Raw genomic sequence first — 12,772 nt, forward strand, 5'->3', positions numbered from 1 at the left:
GTGGATCAGGTGTTTGCTTTGAAGAATGTATGTGAGAAATACTTAGAAAAGCAAATGGATTTGTATGTAGCATTTATGGATCTGGAGAAGGCATATGATAGAGTTGATAGAGATGCTCTGTGGAAGGTATTAAGAATATATGGTGTGGGAGGCAAGTTGTTAGAAGCAGTGAAAAGTTTTTATCGAGGATGTAAGGCATGTGTACGTGTAGGAAGAGAGGAAAGTGATTGGTTCTCAGTGAATGTAGGTTTGCGGCAGGGGTGTGTGATGTCTCCATGGTTGTTTAATTTGTTTATGGATGGGGTTGTTAGGGAGGTAAATGCAAGAGTTTTGGAAAGAGGGGCAAGTATGAAGTCTGTTGGGGATGAGAGAGCTTGGGAAGTGAGTCAGTTGTTGTTCGCTGATGATACAGCGCTGGTGGCTGATTCATGTGAGAAACTGCAGAAGCTGGTGACTGAGTTTGGTAAAGTGTGTGGAAGAAGAAAGTTAAGAGTAAATGTGAATAAGAGCAAGGTTATTAGGTACAGTAGGGTGGAGGGTCAAGTCAATTGGGAGGTGAGTTTGAATGGAGAAAAACTGGAGGAAGTGAAGTGTTTTAGATATCTGGGAGTGGATCTGTCAGCGGATGGAACCATGGAAGCGGAAGTGGATCATAGGGTGGGGGAGGGGGCGAAAATTTTGGGAGCCTTGAAAAATGTGTGGAAGTCGAGAACATTATCTCGGAAAGCAAAAATGGGTATGTTTGAAGGAATAGTGGTTCCAACAATGTTGTATGGTTGCGAGGCGTGGGCTATGGATAGAGTTGTGCGCAGGAGGATGGATGTGCTGGAAATGAGATGTTTGAGGACAATGTGTGGTGTGAGGTGGTTTGATCGAGTAAGTAACGTAAGGGTAAGAGAGATGTGTGGAAATAAAAAGAGCGTGGTTGAGAGAGCAGAAGAGGGTGTTTTGAAATGGTTTGGGCACATGGAGAGAATGAGTGAGGAAAGATTGACCAAGAGGATATATGTGTCGGAGGTGGAGGGAACGAGGAGAAGAGGGAGACCAAATTGGAGGTGGAAAGATGGAGTGAAAAAGATTTTGTGTGATCGGGGCCTGAACATGCAGGAGGGTGAAAGGAGGGCAAGGAATAGAGTGAATTGGAGCGATGTGGTATACCGGGGTTGACGTGCTGAATCAAGGCATGTGAAGCGTCTGGGGTAAACCATGGAAAGCTGTGTAGGTATGTATATTTGCGTGTGTGGACGTGTGTATGTACGTGTGTATGGGGGGGGGGGGCCATTTCTTTCGTCTGTTTCCTTGCGCTACCTCGCAAACGCGGGAGACAGCGACAAAGTATAAAAAAAAAAAAAAAAAAATATATATATATATATATATATATATATATATATGCATACCCATTTGAATTTTATCGACCAGCCCCTACGGTATGATGAATGATGAACAGCTGGTTCTGGCAGTGGACTGCCACAACCAGGATTCGAACCTATGGTCTCGAAAGCATCCTTTGAACGACCACTTCTCCCGTCATTCTTATACCCTTCACTCTAAAGACGCACTGCAGTAGGGAGAAGGAAAGAAGAAAAAAAAGGTTAAAAGATGAGAGCGTCGTGGGTTTTATGAAGTCTACATGAGCCCAAGATTGTGTTCGGCCTCACCAGTGTTGTTGGCACCGTTGGAACTCTCCCAGCGCCAGACCCACCAGCACTGGCTGGTGTGATGCGGGCCTCAGCCTCCCAGAAAAGCCAGATTAATTAACGTTCATGTGACAGCGGGAGAGCTATGGCCTCTCTCCTGATACTGATAAAACAACAAACAAGAGAAAGGGAACATCGTCTTGAAGAGCATGAAAAGGGATTCAATCCTGGTCTATACAAACCCCGAGGAGGTATTACCAGTAATCTTTTTTCTCTCGTGCATGGCGGCGCGGTCATGTATAAGGTATTCAAATACGACCTTTATTTTTTTTGAGGTAGGAGGGACGTGTACGCACCGACAGGTACCGTCACTGTAAGCGCCCCTCCTTGAATGCAGTCGATTTTGTATATACATTGACGTCGAGGCTTCCGTCACTACTTCACCGCTTCCCTTTCCAGCGCAACGAAGTTCACACTATGAAAACATGAGCAGCCTCATCCCTCTCATCTGATATCCCCTCACTCCTCCTATCTGTGCATTTGCTACAGTATTCATACATTTCCCTAATCATCTCACAAGCAACTTCACATCTGTTACGGGCTTTGAGCAATACCTTCCATAACATATGCGCTTCGGAGGGGTAGTGGCTCGTGGTGTTGACTTCTGTGGCTGTTGAGTAGCAGTCTGTGTCCCCAACGGTAGGTGCAACGGACGCTTATGAAGTTCACTAAACCTGTGAAGATAAAGTTAACAAAAAACTACTTTCCCTCACGCCTGCCCAGAGCACCAGGAACCCCCTAAAATAATTAATAAGGACAGCTTTATCAATACCTCATTAGAGATAAATCCAAAACTAATTACTGGTCCAATAATCCCGTACATAAAACTTCCCAAAGTCTGACACGGAGGAAAAAAGCGAAATGGAATGATAATGACACATGTTGAGATTTTTCGATACGGTGCTGTCAGGTGTTTCAGGTGTTTTACTTCGGACACGGAGCTGAGAAGCAGACCCGATAATACATCACATTCGCTAAAAGACGACGGTGTTGTTAAGTCCTTTAACGAAATGACTGAGTGTATAAAACGTTGCCCTACAGAAAGTGATAATCATGTAGGGTCTTGCAGTGACTCCTATGTCCTTACAATTATCTACTCACACTTCAAAAACGTTCTAACAGAGTTCGTTCCTTTCGTTTGGTTGCGGTGGAGATGCTGCTGGTGAGATAGTGTTTGTGGTAGGAGTGATGGTATACATGGTAGGTGTAGTGGTAGTGATGGTAGACGTGGTGGGTGTGGTGTCACTGCTAGGAGACGTGGTAGGTGTGATGGCACTGCTAGGAGACGTGGTAGGTGTGGTGGTAGTGATGTGAGAAGTGGTTGGTGTGGTGGTAGTGCTGGGAGAGGTAATGGGTGTGGTGGTAGTGCTGGGAGAGGTAATGGGTGTGGTGGTAGTGCTGGGAGAGGTAATGGGTGTGGTGGTAGTGCTGGGAGAGGTAATGGGTGTGGTAGTAGTGATGGTAGACGTGGTAGGTGTGGTAGTAGTGATGATAGACTTGTTGGGAGTGGTGGCACTGCTGGCAGACGTAGTCGTAATATCTGTAGTGCCGTTGGAAGCTCGTAGTATTGAGGGTGGTGCTGCACAGGGAGACATGTTGGTAATGGTCACAGCAGGAGGTACGGGGTCGGTGGCCTGAGAGAGAGTGAGTGATGAAGGTGAGAAACTGTAATAAAGATTGAAAATGATAAACTCGGTAGAGCGATGAAGGCAAGATAATGAAGATGAAAATGATGAGAGGAAGAGAATGGTAATGGTATGGGGACATAGTGTTGCTGGGTCAGTGTGAATATCTGACTGAGGTGTTGGAGATCACAGACACCAAGGCCCTTCGTGTCAAAGGTGTCAACACATAACAAAGTGCGTCTTGACACCAAGTGGTTATGCTACGAGCAACTTACCCTCCAGAAGGCAGTGGTACGACAGTTAACGCTCTCGGATCCCACCATCTCTAAGCAATAAGGATGAAAGTTCGCCAAATATTAGTTCCGGGAGACGTGAACATCTGGGTGATGCTGGTGTAGCATAGGCTATGTATACGAAAGAGTTTTTACCGTAGGGCATTGACACATACGCCATAGTGCTGCTAGCGATCGAAGACAGATATGTAGTGGTTGCCTTTGAGAGAGGCGTGTCTTCAAGCAACCAATTCTACCCATCTATTCCAACAATGGACGTAATGACCCGTATCATGCAAATCTACATAACGTTATTCCTTTATGGAGTACATTGTACGTAAAGAAAATGAAACACAGTCATATGATACGAGTGTGTCTTGATCAAAATGCTGTGGCATAACAAAGCTCTCTTCTTTTACATTTTGTCGGCAAACGTAACCTACCGTCTCTCAGGACCGACCGTGAATATCACATTCCATGAACATTTAAGTCTTCGACTTTTGCATCGTGTTCCACTCTCCTGCCAGTACTGCACCGTCCAGATTTGTTGACTAATGGAGATCAGAAAAGGTCAACTCACCAGTTTACCAACTCCCATCTTTCACTATTGCGCTTTCGACGCTTTATCTTCTCAATACCGACCTCTTCCCCCTCTCATATCGCCTCCACTCTCCGCTATCAGTCGCCGATGTTCATCCAACTCGTCATTTTCTTCCTCTTATCTCTTGCTACAGTTCCTGCCTGTCCTTCTTGCTGTGGCTGAGAGTGAATTATCATTCATGGGAAATGCGGCTTCATGACGGCACCTGCCCGCGGAGGCTGCACCAGTCAGCACCAGGTTTATTTCGAGGCTCGGTGTGGTGTGTGTGGGGGGACTAGACAGGCGGTAAATTCAAAACTCCCAACCCAATTCCCCGTGGGATGAAAACTGACACTGTGAACGACGATGCTTGACATTCTTATGTGCAAATTACTTGGTGACGAAAAAATAGAAGAGGCGAAGAAGTGGTGAATGTTTCGATGGCGAAGTAAAACTGTAGTGTGGAATTTTTTTTTCTGTCTGTTTTGGTTTTAGAAGCAAGAGATGGACGGTGCATTGTTGATTCGAACTGATAATGTGATAATGTCTAATCCAGATCGGTACTAGGATTACATGACCTGAACTCTTCCTTTTGGGGATTTCGTTACTAAGCTGATAGTGGACTTTCATCCCCTCCGTGTATCCCTGATCCTCTTTATCATTTTACCTCACCGATTGCCGAATTCGCAGCTGTTCCCCGTCATCTTTCCACACATTTGCTACGTGTCGGTTCACGTAACAAGCTAGCACAACCTGCGTTCTCTGTCTGATCCTCTTCTGTCTTCCCTCAAGCACACCACACCAGGACAGGACGCTAACCTGTACACACTCCTGCAGTGTTAGTGTTTCCCTATGCATTGAACACGACACTGTAAAGGAATCTAGAAAAAACGGTAGCAATATAGCCTTTTTATATTCCTTTCTGATGATCATACTCAGAGTCTGTGTATACTTCTACTACTTGTTACATTGAGGCTTACGTTATGTATTTAGATTCACTTAACTACCGGCTAATAATTTGTTTGTTTATCTTTTCGTGACTGGTGGTTCCAGGTCGTGTTTGTGAGGAAGAAGCAACCCAGGTCAGTTCATGTTGATGACGCCTGGAGAACATCATGAAAGAGACTGGTTGAAGCTCTTTAAAGTGATGGGTAGGTTATTGTTGTGGTGTAGGAGACCAGTGAGGCTACCATCATCAAGTGATGGTGGATCACTATGGTAGGAGGGACCATACATATGATGTACTATGTACGAGTCAGTATCACCACTTTGCCCACTGTAAAGAGTGAGTTTCCATTTCATTACCATCGCTCACAACACTCTACCCATCTTCCGCAGATCTCCCACCTCTCACAACACTCTACCCTCCTCCCGCAGGTCAACCCCCTCCCACAACACTCTTCACTCCTCCTGCAAGTCTCCCCTTTACCGCGACGTCTGATGCTTCCATCGCCTCACACTTGCTCCTCCTCTGGATACATCATCATCATTCTCATTCTCATCCAGCAACATCACCAGCTGTTCCTCCCACGCTTTACCCTCCCATCAGTTCCTCCTCCTATTTTTCCTGTGTTGCAGTAAACTCTCCAGACAACCTCATTTGCTGCTTGATGCTGCCAGAGATATCCTGCCCGTCTCCCTAACACACTCCACCACCATCTTCATCATTCATTTTCTTCCTCGGTAGAATATTATTGACACTCATCCATTAGCCTTACGCTGTATCCTCGCGGTGACATAGTGTCCCTTAAGGTTGTTGCAGTGAATGGCGAAAGGGATTTTGCTTTTCATCCCACTTATGTCGTCCATGACCAATGTCACTCAAAGCACCTTTGAAAAATGTGGTTCGGCTTTTAGTCACTTGGCTGTACGCCTTTGTCTTCCTTTGAGTGCCAGGCACGTAGTAAATGAACCCAATTCAGGGAAGGATGTGTCTGGGCCTCATCATCATTCCAACTTTATATTTTCAAGTATCGAAAGATCCTACCTTGGCTGCCTTATGCATTCATTTGTGAGTAAAGGCTTCTTCACATCCTTCATTCAGTCGTGAATGAAGGCTTCCTCACATCCTTCATTCAGTCGTGAACGAAGGCTTCCTCACAACCTTCAACTCATTTTCAGGATCATTCATCTGTTCTTGTTCCTTACTTGTCAGTTCCCATAGCAACTCCATTAAGTCCAGGATCTTACAGCCCTCCGTAAAAGACATTGTCACCAGCTGAATATGTAATGTACGTAAAAATGGCATGGACTAAATAATGAGGATTTGTTGAAGTTTCTGTGTTGTCACACCGAATGCCCTGTCATCTCACTTATTTTTTTTCTTTTTTGTCTTACATGGAGAACTTGTTGAGTAGATACTTCTGCTAAGCCAAAGAGACGCCCTCTCCTTGAACCGACCAAACGTCTCTGCATCCCACAAACGTCTCCACATCCCACAAACGTCTCCACATAAAATAAACGTCTGCACATCCCATAAACGTCTCCACATCCCACAAACGTCTCCACATCCCATGAATTTAAAGAAGCTATAAACGTCCCCTAATAAACAGGTTTACTCTCTTACAGTCTCCTTAGTATCTCTCTCTGAGAACACCTTGCCTGACTTTCCACTGATATGTTATCAACCTTTCATCATCCACATCATTCGAGGGGGTCCAGCACTGGTGACCATCTTCCCCCCTAGAGATAAATCACTCCAGAAGGTAAATCATACTTCAGGTGAGCCTCGGGACACAGTATTCCCCCCCAGACGACCGTACACTGGCAGTCCAAACCCAACAATATCACATCATGGTACAGAAAACTGTGACAGACTTTTGCGTGCAGTTGCTCAGGCCAGAGGAATTAGTTTCAGGGTTTTTTCTTCCGCAGTCATCTGATTTGGAGCGATATAAAAGGCATTTCAATCAATAGCTAATCACAGGTAATTATCTAGTGTACTCATTGTGAATAGATGAATGCATTGTGTTAGGCAGTAAATGAATTGTCGATGCTGATATGTTCCCCACAACAACACATCATAGCAAGCTTTTATTCTATCTGGACCAAGAACGCTATATCATTTTCTATGTAGTGTCTATATTACATTCACAATATTAATTATCCTCCATGTTGGTAAGAATAATAACCGCATTTTCGTCACATACATCGCTCTATCACATATATCACGATATATGTCGATTTCATAGTATATCAGTGAGATTGCACAAGTCTCGTGGAAATTAGAGAAGGATATTAAAATCATATAGTTGTGAAAGTTACATTTGATCAGCTTCATTATAAATTACTAAGTGATGTGGACTTCTTTTTTTCCATTATTTCCCATAATCAAAAGAAGATAGTGTGATACTTCCAACCATGACCTTTTCAAGAACAGGGTAGCTTTTCGTTCCATCTTAGTATATTGTGGTTTGCTTTTATGCAGATGATAAACTGCTTTGAAGTGAGGCATGAACGGTGACTTCCGTAGGTGAGTGCCGAGGTTATCACAATGTCTCTTTGCCTCACTCATCTCAGTGACGCTTAAGGCATTGAAGAACCTTCCGTGTTGAGCCTGTGGGAGGAGTAGCAGCCGGGCCAGATTCGGCAGGACCAGTACAAGACTTCAGTCACTCGACTTTTCTCGCTGGAAGCTAGGCTTGGCTGCGAGTTAGTTCGGTAAACACAATTCCCAACTCTTTCTCTAGATAGTGTTGGGTCTCTGGTGCACTGGAGGTATATTGCAGCTTATATTTTCAAATTCATCGGATGAATTTGATTCGTGTAATAGTTGTGGTTGATGGGATTACCTGGGAAAGGAAATATGTTGTGGGAATCAGTGTAGAGTCTTGACCAAAGTTTTGATACGAAAAATTCACCCGCTAGCTACATGAAGCATCAGATATTGTTCTCCTTATGCATGACTGACACCTCCAAGGGAAAGGCTTTACTTCTGCCAGCCAGTATTCTAGCACACTGCACTTACTTGAAAGTGTTCAGTGTGTCCCTTGTGGCCGCTGGTGCTGTAAGCTCTGACAGACTGGTTACTTTTCCCTGCGAGCAACAGGTATGACTATGACTCATGGAACAGGCTAAAGGTTAAGAGTAAAATGGTAACAACAGAGTAAGGTGATGGCACGTTACATTATGGTGATGCTGTCGAGGGTGTGCGCAGGGAGACACAGGCGGGAGATAACGCAGGAGGAGACCAAACTAGGATCAGTTAGGGATGAGGATGAAGGGGGACAGCACGACAGTTCAAGGGTGATGGGATTACTGCCTGTTGAGGAGGGGGAGATAACGAGGGGAGTCTTACTTACCGTCGTGATGATGGGAGAAGGGGAGAACAAAGAAGCGTTCCGTCTATCAGTTCCCCTCACTCCTCCATCCTCCAGCTAGACTCCGGCATCACATCACACGCTGACGCACTCCCGTCCTGTCGCACCATACCTCTCACTCTGCTCACTCGTATGAGACTCATCACACTCTAAGTTTACGCCCTTCCCCCCCTCACACTCCTGCCCTCCTCATTCCCTCAGACTTGTGTGCTTCAAGAACTTGTCTTCCCTCATGGAAAACTTAGTCCATTCCCGACTACATCACACACACACACACCGTCTCATTACCTTCCCCGATTCTATTTCCTCTCCCCACGCGGCACGCCACCCGACACAACACACAGTGAGCGAATTCCCAGAGATCGTGAGCCAGTGAGGTGTATGAGGGTGGCAGGGGAGCTGGTGCAACAACTATTTTACTGGTGTTCAGTCGTTTGGCGCCTCTATGATTGCTGCGGGATTCATCGGTCCGACCGATTGCGTCCAAATTGGCTCACGAGAGGCGTAACAAGGTGAGGCAAAGTGGGTTGTGTGGGGGGATTAGGTGAGATGGTGCTTTGTATTCACCGATTTTATACCATCATTCAGGCGATGGAAAGCGGGAACTGGGAGAGGCTCTGAGACTGACTAGTGGTTCAGCTTCCCCTCCTCGAATTCCAAGAGAGAAATATCCGCTGTAATTGGGCCACTACAGCCCTTAAGTGAAAATGCTGAGTTTAATACTTATCACAGAAGCTTATGATGTATAACACTTACTACAGAAAGCCTACAGTATTTTCACTGAAGAAGTAGTGAGTTTTGTCGACCATTTCATGTCCAACAAAACACACTTTTTTCCTTCCAATGACCACGAAACACATTAGTGAGATGCTATAGAATACAAGATTGATGCCATGCACATTTTCTACGTCCCTACAACAGGATATCAAACCCTGGCATGAACTGCCTCGCTCCTTAGTCTCTACCAATGCTTCCCGCACGAAGACATATTTCTGACGACACTCAACATCCTAACGATGTAAATGATTCCTTCAAACCCACTCCTTAAAGTGGTCCTCAGTGCTCAGCGTCCTCTCCTTAGTGCGCATCCTCGTCTGGGTTATCACGGTGCATGACATACATACCTGCCGATGTGGTACACACTTCTAGCGAATGGAAGTTCGCATCTTCCCTACATCTTTAATACAGATGTAGGACGTTCTTTCTCTTCTCTAAGGTAGATAAATCCCCTCACTTTCGCCAGTATATGTCTGTAAGTGTCTTTTCACTCGACCCATCATTCCAGTTTGTCTGATGTAAAGAGTGTGTGTGTGTGTGTGTATATATATATATATATATATATATATATATATATATATATATATATATATATATATATATATATATATACATCCTTCACCTGACGAGCACAGGCAACCGAATGCCCTAACCAAGGCCATCGTATTAAAGCTGGGTTGACTGTGTGGACAGACTGTCGCAAACCAGGATTCGAACCTATGCGCTCGACCTCCAGGCGCCCCGAGAATGCATCACAGTCAGCACCAATAACCTCTACACGACATCTTGGCCTGTACAGACAAGACTGCGCAATTGATTCTCCATCCATACGTCTGGGTTTAACTGTTCGGTTTGGGCCATCACAGTTAGAACTGAATAAAAACAACTGAGAATCTTTACACTAGGATGGAATCACCTAACCCAGCTGCGACTGGATTGTTAAACCATTCCAGTGAATGATACACAGGTGATGTAAATGGCTTCCTACCCTTCCCTTGTTCACTTCAGACAGACTCGAGGCTTGAGGCAACAGGTCTAAGTACCGTGGTTCTGAGCACTGCTGATCTCATGGGTAATGGTGTTCCGTGTTCACTTTACCATAACATAATCTCCATCACAGAGCTCCGTCGATCATCTCCTCTCTTACCGATGACCGATCATTGGCCTCAGTTCTTCGTGTGTGTATTTCTCTTCCTATGGGCTCAACTCTGGTGATCCTCAAGTCTTTGTGCTTTACGTTTCTCTGACTTTGCTCTCACGGATTTACTTTTGTGTGTTTCCCAGGTGTGTTTTCTCTTCGTTTGTATGGGCTATGTCAAGATGTAATCGTATTAGTATTGCTCCTCACTCTGGGGTCATCTGTATTTCCCCTCTTGTCTGTTTCTATATCATAATCTTTCAATGCCTTTTCCTCTTTTGGTTTCTTGTGATGCAATTGTCCTGTCCTTGTGGTTATGGGGGAGGGGTCTTTGTGATGTCTTTTTTCTTTAATGTCAGACTTGGGTTCTGCCTCACTGTAAAACTAATAGCTGAAATTTGCAGCTCAAAAAGAGAAAAAAAAGAATTCTCTCGTAACTCCAAATATACTACAGGACTGATTAATAATGACAAAAATAGCCCTGCAATCGATTCAGCAAGCAACAAACTTGAGCAAGAGTGAAGGCTGAATCAGAGCAAAAATATTCAAGAGGCAATTTTTATTCAATTTCCTTCGATATTTCTCGGGAGTGAATACCGAGGGTGCATTTCTCGCTTGACTGCCAGTCACCCAGACCTGATAACCGGACGGAACCAGGGACAGAACTAGGGTGCCGGAGGAGAAGAGCAAGGGCGGAAGAAGGGTCGGAGGGAACCAGGGACAGTACTAGGGTGCCGGAGGAGAAGAGCAAGGGCGGAACAAGGGTCGAAGGGAGCCAGGGACAGTACTAGGGTGCCGGAGGAGAAGAGCAAGGGCGCAACAAAGGTCGGAGGGAGCCAGGGACAGAACTAGGGTGCCGGAGGAGAAGAGAAAGGGCGGAACAAGGGTCGGAGGGAGCCAGGGACAGTACTAGGGTGCCGGAGGAGAAGAGCAAGGGCGGAAGAAGGGTCGGAGGGAACCAGGGACAGTACTAGGGTGCCGGAGGAGAAGAGCAAGGGCGCAACAAGGGTCGGAGGGAGCCAGGGACAGTACTAGGGCCGGAGGAAAGCGAGAGAAAAGACAGCATCCCAGGCCTGGATGGGAAAACTTGACAGCCACTGGAGTGTTGGCTCACAGCGTCGTCAGTCACTAACCCTCCCGTTACAGAGGCTGGCAGTGCCACCCTCGCCAGTGAGTAAGTGCCTTCCTGCCTGCCACCAGCTAAGACAAGAAAACTTCCGACGAGGATGGGATTCGAACCCACGCACGGAGACCGTATTGGATTAGCAGTCCAACGCCTTAACCACTCGGCCACCTCGTCATGCTACATCAGCCGATATTCTGACAGATCTCAACCAGCTTTGGCAGCATATATACATATATATATTGATTTTATATTATAATTACCCCAGACCCAGCTTCTATGAAAGGGTCCTGGTGTTACCCCACTAACTCTTTCTAAAGGCTTCTGCCGCATGTGGCTGCGTTACCTCCCGTAGCAGGGAAAGTTTGACTCCAGTGGAGTGAGACGTTCATTGACGAAACACTACATTCAGTGATACAGGCTCACCAAAGGTCAGTCTTTTCATTCGCGGTCTAGCCCCGAGCAAGTGGAGTCCGGTAACACCTATATATATATATATATATATATATATATATATATATATATATATATATATATATATATATATATACGTAACGTTTGGCGATATAGATCTGTTTGTGGACCATTCGTTACGGTGACACTTAACCCTTCTGTTGTTCTAACTCCTGTGAATGGCTTCCATCGAAGGGAGATAACATCTCCAAGGTATACCGACCAAGTAAGAGGCATGTCAGTGCAGTGGGCCAAGCTATCCATCACTAAATAAAACATCGAAGTGTTACAGTCAACTTTCAACTGTTTTTTTTGGGAGGGCAATATTCTTGAGAGGTCTCGTAAAGAAATTGAATCCCCTTATATACCTACTACCGGAAATATAACTATGGCATAAAACCCATCGTAAAAATGTAATTCCCAGACACAGAATAGCAATATTGTGATATAGATATACCATGAATATGTACGACATGGTCGGGCTTCCGTTATATTTCGCACGTAAAACACCTCTCATGCTCCTTATTATTGGTTATCGATAAGAATCTAAAGGAAATAAGATAAAACAGAGTATTTGGTAAAGGAGAGTTTTAACAAGGTTGTATTGCATTATAGTTTGCAAAGATATCGATAGGGGAGAAAGAATACTTCCCACGTATTCCCTGCGTGTCGTAGAAGGCGACTAAAAGGGAAGGGAGCGGGGGGCTGGAAATCCTCCCCTCTCGTTTATAATTTTCCAAAAGAAGAAACAGAGAATGGGGCCAAGTGAGGATATTCCCTCAAAGGCT

General features: G+C 45.2%; 1 non-coding gene across 1 annotated transcript; it reads right to left on the reverse strand.

Moving 5' to 3' along the window:
- Positions 1–11,626: 11,626 nt before the first annotated feature.
- On the reverse strand, positions 11,627–11,708 carry TRNAS-GCU (transfer RNA serine (anticodon GCU)). Its single transcript has one exon. It is a non-coding gene; the product is annotated as a tRNA-Ser (tRNA).
- Positions 11,709–12,772: the final 1,064 nt, after the last annotated feature.

This window comes from Panulirus ornatus, chromosome 35 (assembly GCF_036320965.1).
Source record: "Panulirus ornatus isolate Po-2019 chromosome 35, ASM3632096v1, whole genome shotgun sequence".
In the NCBI taxonomy this organism is placed as follows: domain Eukaryota; kingdom Metazoa; phylum Arthropoda; class Malacostraca; order Decapoda; family Palinuridae; genus Panulirus; species Panulirus ornatus.